This window comes from Sphaerodactylus townsendi, unplaced genomic scaffold (assembly GCF_021028975.2).
Source record: "Sphaerodactylus townsendi isolate TG3544 unplaced genomic scaffold, MPM_Stown_v2.3 scaffold_32, whole genome shotgun sequence".
Classification (NCBI taxonomy): Eukaryota; Metazoa; Chordata; class Lepidosauria; order Squamata; family Sphaerodactylidae; genus Sphaerodactylus; species Sphaerodactylus townsendi.
In genome coordinates, this window is record NW_025950495.1 from 334446 (window position 1) to 353315 (window position 18870).

Below are 18870 nucleotides of genomic sequence, written 5' to 3' on the forward strand. Positions count from 1 at the left end.
GGGTGTCTGGGAAGAAGAGAAGGAGGAGAGAGCTGGTGACATGGGGCTGAGGGGGTGAGGAAAGGCAGATAGGGTCACCCCTTTCTGTGGGCACCATCAGTCCTTGTGTGCCAAAGCAGGGACCCAGGAAGAGAAGGGAGATGAGGAGGGAGTGGTGATGCAGGGCCAAGGGGGGAGGGAAGGCAGGAGGGGTTAGCTCCCTCAGTGGGCACTTTTAACCCACCAACGGACTTTATTGCAAGCAGGAACATAAGCACATAAGAAAAGTCATGCTGGATCTGATTAAGGCCCATCAAGTCTAGCAGTCTATTCACATGGTGGCAAACAAGGCGCCTCTATGAAACCTACAAACAAGACAGCAGCAGCAGCATTATCATGCCTGTGTTTCACAGCACCTAATAACATAAGCATGCTCCTCTGATACTCAAGGTAATAGATTTGCATAGGACAGCTAACTGATTTAACAACAGGAAGCAGACAGTAACAATAAACTGACAATTCTCTCAATGGATGTAAATAACCATTGGGGTTCCCCATCGATCTGCATTAGGACTGTTGCTATTTAATTTGTTCATAAATTATCTGCAGAGATGTGTGGCAAAGTGACACCAACTTAATTTGGATGATGAAAAGCAAAGAGGACTGTAATGAGTTAAGCCAACTACATGGTAAACAATTTTTGGTTCGTTTGTTTGTTTTAAGATAAAGGTCAGCTAAATGTCAGGAGGGCACAAAAGGGGCTAATAAGAAGTGTTCCTAGCATAGAGAAGTGGATAAAGAGCTTCTTCTCACTTTTTATCATACCAGAAAAGGGAGTACCCAATGAAGACAAGCAGCAGACTCATGGCAGAATCCAACAATCCTTCTTGACACAATGCCTGTACTTTTGGCCACCAACAGAAAAATTTAGAAGGGAATTGGATACAATCCTGGACAATATTAGCTCTGATTACTAAATGGAACCTCTGTGTTTCAATGGCAGAATATCGATGAGGGCCAGATGCTGGAGGGTAACGGGGAAGCAAAGGCCTGTATGCGCGGCTCGCAGGGCCTCCTAGTACATCTCAGCCAGCCATTGTGAGAAACAGTATGCTGGATTAGACAGGTCATTTTTCTGACCCAGTAAGGCTGCTGTTATGAGTCCAGCATAAAGTTTGTTTCTCTGTATAAAGGGTAAATGTCTCCCTCCCCCAAATCGAGGAATTATGTTCATATAAGTAATCATACTAGGCAAACCATGTGATTGATTTTCTTCTAGGATTGCCAACTCCAAGCTAAGGAAGGTGGGATTTGAGGAGGGGACGTAGCTTAGCAGGGATGAGATACTATTGAATCCACCTGTCATCACAGCCATTTTCTCTGCTGTAATTCTGGAAGATCTTCAGGCTCTACCTGGAGGTTGACAAATCTAATTTTACCCAGGCATAGTTACGGTCCATTTATATGAACAAAGGAGCAAGAATCTCAGTTGTAGTTTTTCAGTGTAAAGAGATACAGAGAATGGCATAACTGGCAGGAGAAAAGCTGGTGAGTGTATGTCTGTCAGTCTTCTACTATATTTCCAACCAATACTTTTCTGTAATCTCTCCTCTAGCTACTTCCTTCACTCTAACCGGGGCCTGCACTTGCTGCAGCAAGTTGGGGAAAGGTATTTGCATAGGAGAAACATTTAAGTTTTCTGTCTCCAAAATCTCTCAGGCCACCTCTAAACAGCTCTACACTGGGGCCCATTTACTAGTCCGCACAGTACAGGGGAAGGATGAAGAAATGCAGTACACGTCAACAGTGCAAAGCAACAAAAACTAAATTAAAAACTACAATATATACATTTAAACTTTCCGGTTAAAATAATTAGCTTAGTACAGTTTTAAAAGGCCAGTAATTGCAGTGCCATTGGACTCACAGGAGTAAAGTCAGAAACCGGTTTCATTCTTATTACGCAATTAGGCAGAACAGTGCTTAGATACTTTTTGCTGCACATCTTTGCAAGTCCAAATGCAAAAGAGACTTATCTCAGAAGCAAAAAAAAAAAAGAATATTAAAAATTCTGTGAAAAATCAAGGCCCTTTGCAAGCCCCCCCCCCGCCCGCCCACATGTCTCAGGGCTAGAATTTAAATACAGTCAGCCACTACAAAAACCCTGCAGAGTCCACTGACATCATAAGCAAGAGCCACCTCAAAGAGAAGGAATGCAGCTAAGCAGACGTCTCCCGGGAGATGGCTGGCCAGTTCACGCAGAAGAACACCACAGCTCTACAACCAAAGTTAAAGGATGGGGACTGGTAACCACTTTCCAACCGCACAAGCTACAGCACAGCATGTTCTGGAATGTACACGAAGGTTTTTGGGTGCAAATTGTTATCTGCCCTGCCCAAGATCTGCTGAGATCTCTGAGTACAATCTGAGGTCATGACGTCTTTTCCTGTGCAAAGGGTGCCTGCCTGGTTAGTACGCAATTTTCTTGTTAACCTCCTTCAGCAAAAGCCTCCGTCGTGGCATCTCCCCAGCTTCATTAGAGCTTGACACTAACTTCCCCTGCTATATAATGCTGTTGTAGCACCGTGCTTGAGCAGAAAGTCGGGCACTGTTTATTTATATCACACCTTGCTTCCTCAGACTCAAGGTGAGTAATAATGTAATGCCAGGAGGCATGGACACAAAACGTAAGCATCTAATTAGGAACCTTTAAAAATCCTCAGGTTTAAAACCAAGGAATTTTTTAAAATATACAGATTTTTTAAAAATTAAAAAGAAGTTTCTATAGATGTTCCCGCCTGCGGGGTTTGTAGTAGCATAGAGAGTGTGCTATACCCTGTTCCGAATAAAGACCTAAGTAAAATTGTAACTTCATCCTCCATTTCCTCTGCCCCCTTCCCCCGGAACATGCTCCACGCCCCCCACTCGCCATCTAGTCCGGACCAGGCTAAAACGAGTGGGGGCCATGGAGCACATGGAGGGACAGGGCAGGAGGAAATGGAGGATGACGTTTCCATTTTACTTAGGTGTTCATGTGGAACAGAGTATAGTCAGACTATGCAAGTCAGAACCTTTCTGATCTTAATCCAGAATCTAGAAATGTCAACAAAATGGGAATTGGTTCCCCTCAGACCTCCGAGCTCTTTTCAGACATGCTATAGCTTGAATAACTGAGCAATATCAGGCTGTGTGACTAACAAATGCTAGAGGGAGGAGGAGAACATCCCGTTTTTCTCTTCCAGGAGTCTCAAAACTCACATTCGCCTTCCCTTACCTTACTCGCAACAGGAATCTTGTGAGGTAGGTGAGGCTGACAGAGTTCCCAGAAAACTGACTAGCCCAAGGTCACCCAGCAGGCAGGCTTCATGAGGAGGGGAGCTTGATCTTGTGCTTCTTCTGGTAAGCAAAGCAGTATCCTCAGCTTCCAGGTGACCCAAAGAACACACAGCCCAGTCTAGCTTCTGGTACAGCTGCCCAGCAAAACTGGTTTGGCCTAGGCATACAATTTAGTGGCATATGGTTCAAAAATATAAATACAACTGCAGGGCTCCTCGGACTTCACTCTGTCATACCCCATTCCAAAATCATCATCATATAAAAACCTCCACACTGATAGCAAAAGGAATTTGCCCCACCCCACTCCCACACACAAACTTTTCAACTCTGTCTTTCTACCCTCAAATCTTCATTTTGATTTCACTGCTCTTTTGTGTGAATAAAAGGTGAAATACTTCAGTTCTGTGGCACTTTGTTCCCTTGCACTGAATTTATCTGTAAAATGTACACATTTTAATGCTGTGTGTGTGTGCCAGTAAATCACATTCTACACATCAAAGTTATACCCTGTATTCACAAAACACTGCATAAGCACTGCACAAGCTGTGTTCACAGTGCAAATGAATCTAAGTACCAACAGTAAAAAGCAAAGATCCATCACTGTTGACAAAAATACAAATCAAGTAGCAATCAAAGGGGCTAAGAACCCCCCCCCCCCCAATTACTCCATTTAATCTTTGAACTGCCATCACCTTCTTCTCCATGCCCCCCCCCCCCCCCGCCTCCATTTTTACTTGGCCGCCTCCAACCATCTCCTTCCCAACTCCCCACCACTACAGCTGTTTGGGCAATTTATTATGGTTGCTAGGCAACCCCCAAAATGATAACCAAGATCTCATGACACAGCAGGGTGAGATCTTGTTTTTTTCTTTTTAATTTGCAATGTTTATGCAAACACAGACCTTTCTCCAGCATTCTGATTTTTCTCTAAATCCAGGGCTACCCCCATTTCTCTTTGTTCCCCTGCAAATTTTTTTATCTATGTAGGAAAGCCATGTCTAGAATTAGATATAAAAAGGAACTAAATTAGGAACATTCACTCATCCCTGTACAGAGAATCATGAAAATGCAGTTAAACGATACTCTTTGCCTGCCTCATCTCAGCCCTAAGCAAGCCATATCAGGAGACATGGCTGCCAGTGTTGTTCGGCACTTGAATGGACAGATAGGCCGGGAGGGGGGAGGTCAAGGACATATGAGGAGAAATGAGGATGAATGGGCAGAGAGCAACAAGAGCCCCTTTATCCATCTACCTAGCAGGCTTCTCGTCTCCCGTGAGATAGCAGCAGCTGCTAATGAGAGACCATAGAGGATCACTTGAATTCTGTCTTCTTTCACAAGAGCAGGGCCTTTGAAATCTGAAGACAACTATGACAGTTACACAGCCTTTTACAATTTTCTTTTGCCACACAGCTGAATGCAAAGACCATAAGGTCAGCCAGTCACACAAACTACTGCTACCACATTCCCTGGGAACGCTGTCAGGGTTGCGAGTGTCTTAACATCAAAATTCCGTACAACTCTACAGCCTGTGCATACCAAGGTGCACGAGCTCCCTTTCTTTGCATAGCTGTTTGGCTTCTGGCAAGTATTTGGATAGGAGACCTCCAAGGAATACCAGGGTCGCAACTGCAAGCCACCCCTGAATGTCTCTTGCCTTGAAAATCCTACGGGGTTGCCACAAGTCAGCTGTGACTTGACACCACTTTCCACCACTAACACCACGCGTGGGCTCTGAAGGGTGCTGAAATGCAGTCCCTTGATTACAGGAAATCCTGCTCAACCCTCTCTTGCCAGGTTTCTGCGATTTCATCATTGCTTGTTCACACACTTGAGCAACTTCAGTGGCTAGAAACTTGCTAATTTTTCAAGTGAAAGTTGACTTTTTAATTCAATACCAAGTATATTTGTATGAAACAATCAATGAAACTGCAGGATCTAGCCCGATTGCTAGCGAGTCCACAGAAACTGGCTGGTAACAGCCTACACTGGTAATGACTACTCCATGCAGCGACAGGTCATTGGGAGGTAACATTTCTATATTCCTGTCCTTGCAAGTTCCACTTTTCATACTCATCTCTCTACCGGTCCTTGACTATATAACGAATGTTCAAAGCAAAATAGGTAAACCTGCATATGGACAAATGCTGAATTGTGATAAAGCATTGTGCGTGCAGAATTTGCCCAGCTGGGCTGCAGAACCCATATCTGAAGACCACAAAGCTTTGCTTCCAGCTGATGAATGGAAGGGCACTGTCAGGACCAAGATAAAGTGCTCTTTTGTTCAGGGTCCCCTAGGGGAGCTGGGTTCTTCGATTGGATCTAGGAGTTGGATGTTGGCAAAGGTAAAGAAGGTGGTGCCTCCAGGACAATGTAAGAGAAAATGCCTCATTTGGGAATAATAAAACAGGTATCTAAGGGGACCTTAAAGATCAATGACGTTTATTCCAGGACAAGTTTTGTGAGTCAAAGCTCACTTCAGCAGGTGCAACCCTACTGGGCAAACCTTTACATCAAGTCCAACCAACCCCAAAGTCTTGTTGATTACAGGGGCTGACATTGCCCACTCTTTTGAACCTTCTGAAGAAGGCTCTCAAACACAGCACAAGCAGTACCAGGTAGCTCAGCTTGCTTAGCCAGGCCCCAACTGCAGGCCATCAGATCCCCAATTTAATCTTAGAGATCCCAAGAGGCACTAGAAATAATAGCCATTACTGTGATGCCTTACCTAATAAAGAAGTCTAATGACGTCCTCCCATCGTTCCTGAAACCAGCCCAAGCTTTTGGTCTGCAGTTAAGCTTCTAAGAGCAAAAGAGACCGCAGAGTTTGACATTTTGTAAAAGAGAAAGAAAGAGGAACCATATTGTGCAAGCTGGTTGCCATAAATGATTTGTCATGCTCAAATGCGGGCCCTTTTTCTCTCTCCTGCTTTGCATATTTAAAAAAAGAGACGGGAAACAAATTTATCCTGGGACGTCTCCAAGGAGACTGTATTACTGTTAAACAAAACTACTTGTACCAATATTCTTATAAGGGTTCATCTCCCCATGTTAAAAGCAAGTTTCAGCCCAAAAGAGAAGCAGTATTGTATAGTGGTTCAAATGCTGAGGAGATCAGAATTCAAATCTCCGTTTTGCTGTAAAGCTCACGGAATGATATTGAAAAAAACCACCTCACAGGGCTGCTGTGAGAACAAACAGGATTACCTTCATATATGCCACATTGAGTTCCTGTCAGAATGGCAGGAGACAAGTGTTATACATTTTCAAGGAAAGAAGTTTTACCTAAAAAACTTCACAGAACTGCACAAGTTCTGTCAAAAGTGGTATTTCTTTTAAAAGACAGCTTATACGAAAACCAAAATGTGGTTTAACAAAAGCCACTGCCTTCCATTATCCAAACAATCTTCTTCTAGAAGATTAAAAAGTTAAATACTCTTTTAAAAATTGCTAGATCTATTGGCAAGCATCCCAGACTGGACCTTTCACTTAACTGCTACAGAGCAGGGAGACTGATATGCACCTGAGTCACACCTTTCACTTGATACTTGTAACACCAAGTATGGCTTGCATGTCTGAAAAGACCATCACAGAAATAAACACAAACAATACGTTCACAGTGCCACGTGAATACACAATGCTTGTCTTCAATTAAGTTAGTTCACATAGCCAGTCATCAAGAGTACAGAAACAATGCACGTGCAAACCAGCTCTGAGACTTGGGAACAGTCACTTCTAGCCAGAACTGGGAATAAACTCCCCATATGCTGTAGGAAGACTTCAACCTTAGCCTATATCTGACAGAGGGGAAAACTACATATGACACTGGGGATCCATGAACAAACTCCCAGAAGTGTTGTTTAGCTGCAAAAAGTAGTCACTAGAGAGTGACATTCTCTCTTATGGATTAGATAGAATCACAGTTCTGGGCAAGGGCAAATTCTGCTGTTGTGATTGAGAAGGGGTATCTGTATATTTTCTCACCCCCAGGCTTTAAGAAGCCCTAAAGGAGGGTGGTTTCAACCAGTGAATTGATGTGGGAACAAAGAAGGGGGAGGGGAATCCTTCTCCAACACTCTGCCTTTGATTACCCCTTCCTCAGTTTCTGTTGGCAGCTAAAATACATATCTGGGTAAATCATTATTTGCTTAGATTTAGTCTTAGAGGGACACCACGCTCTCAGGGGGAAGGTCTATTAAAATGATCTGCTCCAGAGCCAGATGAAGTCAAGTGATTTTCTGATAGATCTAGAGAATGTTTCTGTTGATATGGTTGGCACCTGTCACTACCCAATAGCATGAAATACTCCCAATAACAATCATGTGCATTTGCAGAACACTTCTGAGCATTCAAGGCACTTGATGCACACCATGGGCCCCTCCGCACTGTAGGGTTCGACCTTAGTTCGACGTAGGTCCAACCCGTGTACTCCGCTTTAGCCGTGAGCGTTTGCGACTTCGTGTCTGTCTCTGCTCCCCCCCCTCCTCTCGCGTCACAAATTTTCCGAGGCTTCGACTGGGGGGTATAACTTTCTGGCGAACCTGCGGGTTTGCACTCAAGCCTTGAGAATTGGCAGAAGTCGCGCGGGAATCTCTTCTTCACCTCGACTCTGCCAGCCAAAGCCAACTTCAATCCACAGTGCAGTATTTTGGCAATAGTCTTGCCAGAATGGGAGACGCTGGCGGACATGGCGAGAAGCCTTTAAAAAAATCCTCCTATGTAGCTCCTACGTAAGGCCGGGTAGAAAACAAAAAAAAGGGACGATAGCACTCATGTTTCCTCGCCATAGAGACCGGCAGTAATCGGGGAATGAAAGGGAGGCGGACAAATTAAGGAGGTAATCCCATCCTCTGAACTCAGCTTCGGAGACACAAGCCAGCTGCTGTGTGTGGAGAGAGAAAGCAGAAGGAGTCGAGCTTCGAAGGTAACATGATTCTCCAAGATACATGAGGTCCCGAACCCCTAGCTGCCTCTGCTGTGTGGAGGGGCCCCATCTCTATAACGTAGATCAATAGTGTCCATGATGGAGAAAGGGGTCTGTGTGTGAAGGTTAACCTGCATGCCTAAAGCTTTCTAGGGAATTTCTAGCTGTGGCAAGATCTGAGTCAGATATTTCATGTCTCATGGATCACACTATCAGCCACTAAACCACACTAATGAAGCAACACCATATTTAGACATTTAAAATGCCGTAAAATATTTTCTTTTACCCTTCCAACAGCTCTATAGCTAATGCTCCCACTCTGGTGCCTGGGGCAAACATCATGTCTGATGTATTTTCCACAATATTACAGGTCTGTATAGTTCCCCAGTGTACTGAAATTCAGTGCAGTGCTTCTACACTACAGGTTTCCCCATAGTGAAACAGGGCATTTTCATACCCACATGTCAGCCATCCAGACATTTCCCAAAACATCACAGCAAAGCAGGTTTACAAAAGATCAGGAATAAGCCAAAGAAACCCAGGTAGTGGTTTTGTACAAAAGTACCATATTTCTGTGAGGAAACTGGAAAATAAAACTTCCCTTCCCATAACATAAAACATGGGCCGAATAACCTTTATCAAATTGGCCTGAGCGGCCAGGTAGCACAGTTCAGAGGAACAGACTGCCCTCTACCAGCACCCCTTCCAATCACTGTCATGAATTATTAAAGCTTTGTACCCAAAAACCAGCACTGAAAGATTAAAGTGTGGTCAGTTGTGATGTGGACCAAGAGTAAATAGTATGCTTCTGCATTAGAAAATAGTCCCAAATGAATACGAGAATTATCATTCATTTTTAAGCGCTGCCTTTGTCAAAACCATTATTCTGTGCATATCTAAACATGGCTCAGCGGGTGAGTGGAGCAGGAACCCACTGGGGGAGGAATCCTCAGGCCGTCTCACCGAAGAGGCAGGAGACAGCAAAGAGGCTTGGCTGGCGGGGGGAGCAGGAACCCGCCCAAGGAGGAATCTTCAAGCTGCCTTGCCAACAAGGTGGAAGGCGATGGCAACAACAAGGCTTGGCTGGCAGGGGGAGCAGGATGAGAGGGCGGCCGCAGATAGCCGAATGCACCCACAGCCAGCCCCATGCCACGGCAGAGCTTGGTGACACCCCCACCCAGGATCTTCAAGAGGAAGGGAGGGACAGCAAAAGGTGAACTGAGGTGGGGGAAAGCAGAACTAGGTAGGCACTGGGACCCAAGCAGAGCATTCTATGACAACAAAGGTCCAGCATGTGGCGGATGAATACCCAACTGTACATTAATCTTTCAGTGGAAAAGAGTATAGAAAATTTCATGGACTTAATTGCAAGATTGGTATTCTACAAAGGAAAACTCCTGAAACTTCTTACCACTTTTGCAAATTCTAGATCTTCAAAGCCCAAAATGGGGCATTCAATCAGGAAAGCAACCACGCTTTCCCCCAAACTTTCAGAGATTATACATTTAGGTTGACTGAGAGTCCAAAAGCCAGTGTATTGCAATGGTTAGACGACTAGAGACTTGATTGAGGAGAATAGCGGAAGGACATCAGTTGTCAACTAAAGGCTAAGATGAGAAGGCCCTGAATTGCTTTTGATAAAATATCAGTGCTGATCTAAACTCTGGAGGATGTTGGTTTAAGAACACCATGATCATACTGACTTGTATTTGCAAATTCTACTTCCTTGTGCATGAATGTACCCACATATACACAAACTTCCTGTAGAATTCATTAAAGCATGCAAGCACAGCTTGCAAACCACCAAACATAGACTGCAACTATATTGATTGATTGAAGGATGATTGAAGGATTGGAGCACCTTCCTTATGAGGAGAGGCTGCAGCGTTTGGGACTCTTTAGTTTGGAAAGGAGACGTCTGAAAGGGGATATGATTGAAGTCTATAAAATTATGCATGGGGTAGAAAATGTTGACAGAGATAAATTTTTCTCTCTTTCTCACAATACTAAAACCAGGGGGCATAAATTGAAAATGCTGGGGGGAAGAATTAGGACTAATAAAAGGAAACATTTCTTTACGCAACGCGTGATTGATGTTTGGAATATGCTGCCACAAGAGATGGTGATGGCCGCTAACCTGGATAGCTTTAAAAGGGGCTTGGATCGATTTATGGAGAAGTCGATCTTTGGCTACCAATCTTGATCCTCATTGATCTGAGATTGCAAATGCCTTAGCAGACCAGGTGCTCGGCAGCAGCAGCAGCAGCAGCAGCAGCAGCAGCAGCAGCAGCAGCAGCAGCAGGCCATTGCTTTCACATCCTGCATGTCAGCTCCCAAAGGCATCTGGTGGGGCACTTAGACTAGCAGAGTGCTGGACTAGATGGACTCTGGTCTGATGCAGCAGACTTGTTCTTATGCTCTTATATCATGCCAGCCCAATCAGAATCTGATGAATCTTCAGCTTCTGTTGACTCTACGCAACGGAATGCGGAAGGCTATCAAGAAGATCCCAGAAGACCCATAGGGGGTCTTGAAACTGCATTCAGACCTGTCTATTAACTACCTCAAAGTTCCTGAGTATTCACACAGAAAGTTAGTTAAAAGCTTACTGGTATTGGCAAAAATTGTGTCAGCATATCCCTCAGAATATAAAATTATTCATGGTGTGGAAAGAGTGGACTGGGAGAAGGTTTTCTCCCTCTCTCATAGTAATGTAAGGTCATCTACTGAAGCAAACAGCTGAGAGATTCAAAACAGACAAAAGTATTTCTTCCCACAACACATAGGCCCCTTCCGCACACGCAAAATAATGTGTTTTCAAACCACTTTCACAACTGTTTGCAAGTGGATTTTGCCATTCCGCACAGCTTCAAAGAGCACTGAATGCAGTTTGAAAGTGCATTATTCTGCATGTGCGGAATGAGCCATAGTTAAATTGTGGAACTCTCTGCTCCAGGATGCAGTGATGGCCCTAGTTTGTGCAATGCCCAGCTGCATGTGCACACATAGCATACTGGTAGCTGAAATGGGTTTAGAGTTATTCTTTATGGCACTCTAAAGTTCTCTGGCTGACTTTGCAGAGCGCAAGTTCTTTTAAATCAAAGCTTAACGATACATGAGTTTTCACTACCATTATGCGTGTGCAGCTTGCACAATAAGATTAAAAACACATACATGCTTGTCATGTGAAGAATTTGAATTACTTTCAGTGGCCAGGCAGAATAGCTTAGGTTTAAAAGGGTGGTTTGTTAGTTTTATTTTGTTTTAGCATGGTTGACTAATACATACCTTTTCATCTGCAAGGTTGTTGCCAAACCAAACCTAGGCTCCTGAATGGTTCCACTCAAAATTACTTTTCTTGCCCCTCGCCTCTGTGCCACTCCTCAAGGGAAAAGATAGATGTGTGTGAGCAGCTTGGGTAGCCATGGAGTTTGTCACAGTGTCATTTTGAATAGTGGTCCTTAGCTTGCCCAGATCTCACTCCTTTGTTGAAGGAGCACTCTGGCAAAATTAGCTTCAGACTGAGGATGCATATAAATATATACATAAATGGGGTTGAATAACTCAGTTAAAGTACATGTATTTTACTTGCAGGAGCTGCGTGGCGTAGTGGTTAAGTGCTTGCACTGCCACTCACACGGTCAGGAGTTCAAGCCCCTTGTGGGTCAGATATCCTGGCAGCTGGCTCATGGTCAACTCAGCCATCCATCCATTCCTTGGTCAGTAAATGAGTACCTAGCACATAGCTAGGCGGTAAAGAATATCCAGGGAAAGCAATGGCAAACTACCCCACAAAAACGGCTTGCCTATGAAATCACTGCTTGCAGTGGTACCCCAGGGTCGAACACAACTGAAGGGGAAACTTTACCTTCACAGGTCAAACATTCAACCTGTGGCCTCTCCAGTTTAAATATCTCATAATAGTATAGGTGTCAAGAAATACATTTCCTCTGCCTGATATCTTTGAGCTAGAAAGACCAATGGTAAACGTGCACACACACGCCATATCCTCATCATAAAAAGGGACATTTAACTAAGCAGAAGAGGCATTCAACTCTCCAGCTACAGAACAGAGGTTTTGTAGAAAGCATTTACCAGCTCCACTGACTGCCTTTTTTAGAACCTCCATCCCCTTGGAAAAGTGCCAACTTCCTCAGTGCCCGAAGTCTACATAGCTTCCTCTCTGGGTGCATATAAAGCACATGCTGACTTACATATTGTGGAAGAGGAAGGTGCAAAAATCCCCCTTTCGTTGAAATAGGAACAGAAGAGACCACAAACCCTAAACACCCCTAGCAATAACCCTTCCCAATGTCCTTCTTTGTTATTCTACCCCCACTCATGACAGAAAGGTTACCTACCAACTTGGGAAGTGTTCAAGCAGACTAAAGGTCTATGGACAAGTCCACTAAAGCCTGAATACATGTAGATAAACAAGTTCAACCTGGCGAGGGGCAAGATTTCTGTACTTTTAACATGTGCAAGAAAACCAGACACCTGTGACTTGATGACACACACACACACAAACAGCAAGTGGAGGTTTCCCCCCCCCCCCCCCACACACACACACATAAAGAAGTGGACTTCTCCTGCTAAATTTCTGCCAGTGACAGAGAAGCCACCTGCCAAAAAAGCGGATAAACTTAGGAACTGGTGTACTATTGTGCTATAAGACTGAGCTATGAATCAGGAACTCTGCCATTTGACTCTTGCATTTGCCCTGAAAGTACTAGACAGCCTTACAAAAACTCCCCAATCCTCTCAGTGATATGAGAGGATATATGCTAACATGATATACTAACATAACATAACATACTAACATAATATACGAACATAAAAAAGTAAATATTATTCAACAGTTCATACATTCTTTTGTTGGTCTCTATGGCCACGAAAAGCCTATTCCATTTAAAGGTTCCACTTCCACACACACAACCTTGGAAAAGAATAATGAGAACAATAACATTTGTTCTACCCAGTTGAGCCAACGACAGGTCAAGCATTCGCACATCTCCTTTTCTCTAGCGCTACAGAGAATTATACTGTTCCCACACACAAAGCCCCACGCGCAACTTTGTCTCACAGAAATATATAAATCACACTTAATTCCGGGACACACACTGTCCCTGTAAACATGTATGCATGCACACACACACTCATAGAGAAGAATTATGCAAGCTGTGTTTCCACTGGTGAAAAAAGTGGAGAACAAATGAAGTAGATAAATATTAAGCTTCTCATTATGTGGATAAGCACCCCCCACACACACACACACACATAAAGAAATGTAATTCATAAGCCAGTGGTTCACCAACATTTTGAAGTAGGACCTACAATTAAATTTACTGTGTTCTGAGGGACTCACAGACAAAGAAATTTCATGCTCCCTTCCCACCCGCAATATTAAACAAAAAACTCACACTCAGGCAACAGTGAATAAATTTGTAACAGGCAGCCCAATTCAGAGCCCTCAGTGGCAGGATGCAGCACTCCCAAGAGGGCTCCTCAGTGGCGCGGGGAACCAAACAACAACAAAAAAGCCTTTCCGCCACCAAAAAGCCCTCCATTGAGCTGTATGGGCCTACGCCACCCAAAATAGTGGCATAAGCCCAAGCCCCCAGCCCTGGCATTCCAGCAGGCAAAGGACAGATGAACATTGACTAATGTTGGCTCCACCCCGGCCATGCCTCCGGAATGACCCTGCTACACTGGCGGAGGCACAAGAGCGCTGACTCGGCACTATGTTGTGTCTGGCCACTGTGGAGGGCCAAAATGGCTGCCCACTGGTGGGTTTGCCCTCTGCTGGGGTAAGTTTTATTTGTTGAAAAAAAGTCAACAAAGTCATTCCTTTGTTGCAGTGTTTGCATTTTGCAGAAATGTCTGTCTTAAGGCCCCTTCCGCACATGCAGAATAATGCACTTTCAATCCACTGTCACAATAGTTTGCAAGTGGATTTTGCTATTCCACACAGTAAAATCCAGCTGCAAAGTGCACTGAAAGTGGATTGAAAGTGCATTATTCTGCATGTGTGGAAGGGGCCTTACTAGGTATTGGAACTTGATTAAAATATTCCCAAACTGGGTTTCTTTTGCTGGGCCTGCTGTCATTATAGGTTTTCTACTTCAGGGAGAGAATATGACAAACCCCAGACTATACAGACAAAGATCCAAAGATTTGTGGAGTATTCTGCTCAAAAGATTTACATTTCCTCAAAAAGCATTTTATTTTAAAATCTGATTTAAATTTAAAAAACCCAATTTAAAATTTAAGAATCTGATTTTTAAAAATAATTGATTTTCCCCACCCTGTAGTGAATTCAAAGAGACACCCCAGTTAAGCCTCACAGCCTGACACTGATTGCTGCCCTTCTATATGGCTAAAGTAGACCACTACAGAACAAGATCTGGAACCTCCCTTCAGAGCTGTAGCAAGGGGGAATTGCGCCTGGGGCATGTATGTGCCCTGCACCCCCACCACTCCCCTGCCACACGCCCGCACCGGCGGGCGCCCGTTGCAAGATGCCCACCCACCCCTTGGGCGCTATGCCACTGCTTCCCTTCCCTGGCAAAGTGACTGAGAAAGCAGTAGTGGACCAACTCCAGGACTTCTTGGATAACTCATCTGCTCTAGAGCCTTTTCAATTTGGCTTCAGGAGAGGTGATGCGACAGCGATGGCTCTGCTAGCTTTAGCTGCTGACCTCCATCTGAGTGTAGACAAAGGCCATGCCTCCTTGTTGTAGATCTGATACAGCAGATCATACCATCTTGTTGAGGTACATGGAGGCAGTAGTAGGTATCAGGGATGCATGCTAAACTGGTTCAAATCGTTCCTCACAGATCGTGCTCAAAGGGTTGCAGTGGGAAACCAGCTGTCATCAGTCTGGGACCTATCCTATCCCCCATGCCTTTCAATATCCATGTAAAGCCTTAGGACAAATCATTCCTAGTTTTGGGGTTGGACATCATCAATATGCAGATGATACACAGCTCTTATCCAAATATGCTGGTGATAAGGTAGAGGTCCTGACTGCTGTGGTAACCTGGCTAAGAATGAAAAACCTGAAAGTAAACCTTGAAAAGACAGAGATAATGCTGGTTGGGAAGGCAGAGATCTTGAAGGGCACTGGAAGACATTGTGTGGAGCTCACTAGGTGATCTTCTCTCTTGGTTTAATCTCCCAAAAGATAAAGTATGGGGGAGGGAGAGAGAAGAGATAACATAGGAAGTATGCAGGTTGCTCTAAACTCCTTAGAAAAATAGGCCAATCCAAAAGCAATACATCAGATTTCAAGCTATTACCATCCTAGTTGGGTGCCAACAATTCAATAACTTTTCTTTTTAGCATGCAATCCAAGGCACAAACAAAGCTTTAAAAGAGAATCTGAATGGAAACGGGATAGATTTTATTGTGCAGAAAAATTGAGGTGATTGTTTTGAGCACTGATAGCTCTTCACCAAGGGAATATCTATTCCAATTTATCTTGCCATAAAGGAAGCAGCCCACAGCCTATCTCCTGCAAGAGGTTATCTTTACTGAATACTATGGAACTCCTTTATAGCAAGATTATCAATAATTTTAAGAGCCAAAAGGCAAGTAATAGAGACCAGCCCAAATGACACACCTCGTTGGGCAAGCAGCTGAGTTGTCCAGAATTCTTTGTCAGCCTGGATGTTTTCAAAAGGAGGGGAGAAAAACACATCTTTTAGGCCACAGTATCAAGCCTCCTATTTGATGCTTAGCTGACTTCAATGGGCACAGGGTGTGGCTGGCTGGCAGCCAACTTCCACTCCTGGCATCCCCCCCCCCCCCCTTCTTTTCTTTTTAACATTCAGCCCTATTACAAGCCGTGGAGGACTCAAAGTTTGCACAATGTGTTGTTTGGTACAAAGACAAAAGACATTATCTGGCTTTTGGTTTTAGATTGGGCTGTGGACCAACACAGCTGGCTATTTTGGGAATAATACTAATTAGCATTTATATAACTCTTGAGAGCATTCACAGTTTCATGCATGTTACTGGAGTGATCTTTACTTGTAAAGAAAACCAGTATTTTTTTTTCTACATTGTTGAGAAATCTGTTTACCTGCAGCCACCCAGCAAGTTCAAGGTAGGGGCGAGATTTGCCCCAGGAATCTGCCAGCTAACCATCTGCCCGCTTAGCCATTACTTTGCACCTATTCTCATTATACAGGTGTACCCGATCTGAGTTGCTCCACGAAGCCAAGAATGCAGACAGGCACTGTATGGTCATGCCTTTGAGGATCATCAACCACACTTCTCAACGCCAGGCCTCAAGCAGGGCTCAGAACTCTGAAAATGTTGACTGCACCAAGAGTGTAGAGAATAGGCTGGCCTCTGCCAACACACAGAGGGGAAGCTCAACCGCTATTTTGGAAAGGATGCCTAAAAGTAGAACGCCCTGGCAGGAGGGCACTGGATTGTTATTCCTGGAATGCAGGAGAGAACGACAGATAGGCTGCAGTCCTATGCACGCTTACTTTGTTCGTAGTGATTCCCACTGAACTCAAACAATACGCGAAGGATCAGACTGCAGGGCTCTGCAACGCTTTTTAAAAAGTTCCATTAAAAAAAACAACCAAGTGGGGGCAACTGATGTCGTACGCCTATGAGCATTTATTTGTGAAGGACGATTAAACTTCGCGGGAAGTACTTTATGACGATTTTTTTAAGCGCAAAGATGGAGGCCATCTGACCTAGAAAACTCGGGTCCACTAATTTCGGAGACTGGCGAAAGCTATTCGATTCAGAACCAGAGGCAGTCTGCACATGCTCAGAGATCCTCCTTGCTTCAGAAGTTGCTGGGGAGGGGGAGCTCCCTGGCACTCCGAACAGGTTCCGGGGCTGAGCTTGTGGGTGTGTCTGCACGCCTGGTGCATGGCTCAAGTTCAATCCCTCCCCACCAAGGGTATTCCTTGCCGCTGCTGCATCCTCGCCCTGTCCCGGCGCCTCCTCTTCAGCCTTGAGGGGTGCAAGACCCCCTGCCGCAATCCCTTCGTCCCTGCCAGTCCCCCGCCCCTCCCCCGGTCCCTGCTCCCCACGACTTTCCCACGCCTGTTGCGCGCCTCCTCCGGGCCCGTGGCCGGAGTCCTGGCAGCACTCACCGAGCTGCGCCTGGGGACGACGCGGGGGGCTGGGCCGGCGGGCCGCGGACATGGCGCTCAGGCACCGTCGAGTCTGCGAGCTGCTCCCGGCGGGACTCCCAGCAGCATCGGGGGACTGCGCCCGGCTCTCTCCAGCGCCTCTTTTTTCCGGGTTCGTTACGCTTCCCATTAGCCAAACCCAGCCCCGGATGTGAGTGCAGGGCGCGCAGAACAGCTGCCTGCCTGAGCGCAACCCAGTGGCTCGGGGTGCCGCTCGGCAAACGCCCCATCGCGTTGGGAGCCGGCCAGGCAGGGGACGCGCCGGAGGGCTGCTGGCATCCCGGACCCCTGCAGGGCGCGCGGCTGCTCCCGGCCAGGCTGTGCACCGAAAGGATCCCGTCGGGGTTGCCAATGAAACGCGGCCGATGCGTTATTGTTTTCTCCTCTGCCTTGAACGGCAGCCTGCCCGACTCAGAGAAACGAAGGCTGCATTTTCAGACTTATTGGAGAACGCCCCGTCATGGGCTTGTTTTTGAGTGGCAATGCTAGGCTCCAGCCGTGCAGGCTTATTTGGAGGACAGGTGCATTGAAATAAAGTGAGACCTCTTTCCAAGTAAACACTACTTTGGCAACACTCAGAGAACACTTTACCCATCACATTAGCGTCTGTTTGGGCAACAGCATCACCTCCTTGAATAGGTAGATTGGAGGCCAATAGAGCAACAAAATTCCATTGGTTTTTGACTGTGGAAGCTCAGATACCAGAAAACCTTGTTGGGCTATAAGGTGCATCTGAACTTGAATCTAGCTGTTCTAATGCAAACCAACAAGGCTACTACCATCTTGATAGCAATGATGATGGGTGGAGAAGAGGGGGGATCGATATTTTAAAAATAAAGTAATTAAGTAATATAAGGGCAGGGCCAGGAAAACAAATTGCAGCAGCTGGCCTTTGTTCAGTGCCCAGAACCATAGTATTGGAAGGGGTCATACAAGACATTTAGCCCAACCCCCTGTTTAATACAAGATCAGCCTAAAGCATCCCTAGAAAGTGCTCATCCAGCCACTGCTTGAAGACGGCCAGTGAGGGCTCCTTCCCCTTGTGGTGTCAGTTTAAAGCCCTTCTGACCTTGACAAGCAAAGTCCATAATGTGCTAGTAGGCTGTCTGCCTAAAAACTGAGGCCATGGTCCCAGAATCCATATCATTCCTACCGATACTACCAATGCAATCAGTTGTTCATTTCCATTATCTTCAGTTCCCATCACATTCCTCTTCTCCTGATGGGAAGGATCAAAGAGAATACCACCTGTGCTCCAATTTTTTTTCAGCTGCCTCCCAAGACTTCATAGTCAGTTTTGATGTGTGTGTCACGGCTGCATCTATCGTTCCCATATGGACGGACCCAAATGGGTAATCATCTAAAGGTTTGATCAGTTTTGGCATCCCATCTACAATATCTTTGCTCTTTACCCATAATAGGCTACACAGTTCTCAGGCTACCTGGACACATGAGTCATGACTCTCCATACC

General features: G+C 45.3%; 1 protein-coding gene across 1 annotated transcript in view; it reads right to left on the reverse strand.

The window, feature by feature from the left end:
• PLEKHA2 (pleckstrin homology domain containing A2) overlaps positions 1-17718 on the reverse strand; it is a 61964-nt gene extending 44246 nt beyond the window's left edge. The window contains exon 1 of the mRNA XM_048482968.1: positions 17360-17718. The gene's annotated coding sequence lies outside the window, so the exon portion shown is untranslated. The remainder of the gene's footprint in view (positions 1-17359) is intronic.
• Between the last annotated feature and the right edge of the window lie 1152 nt (positions 17719-18870).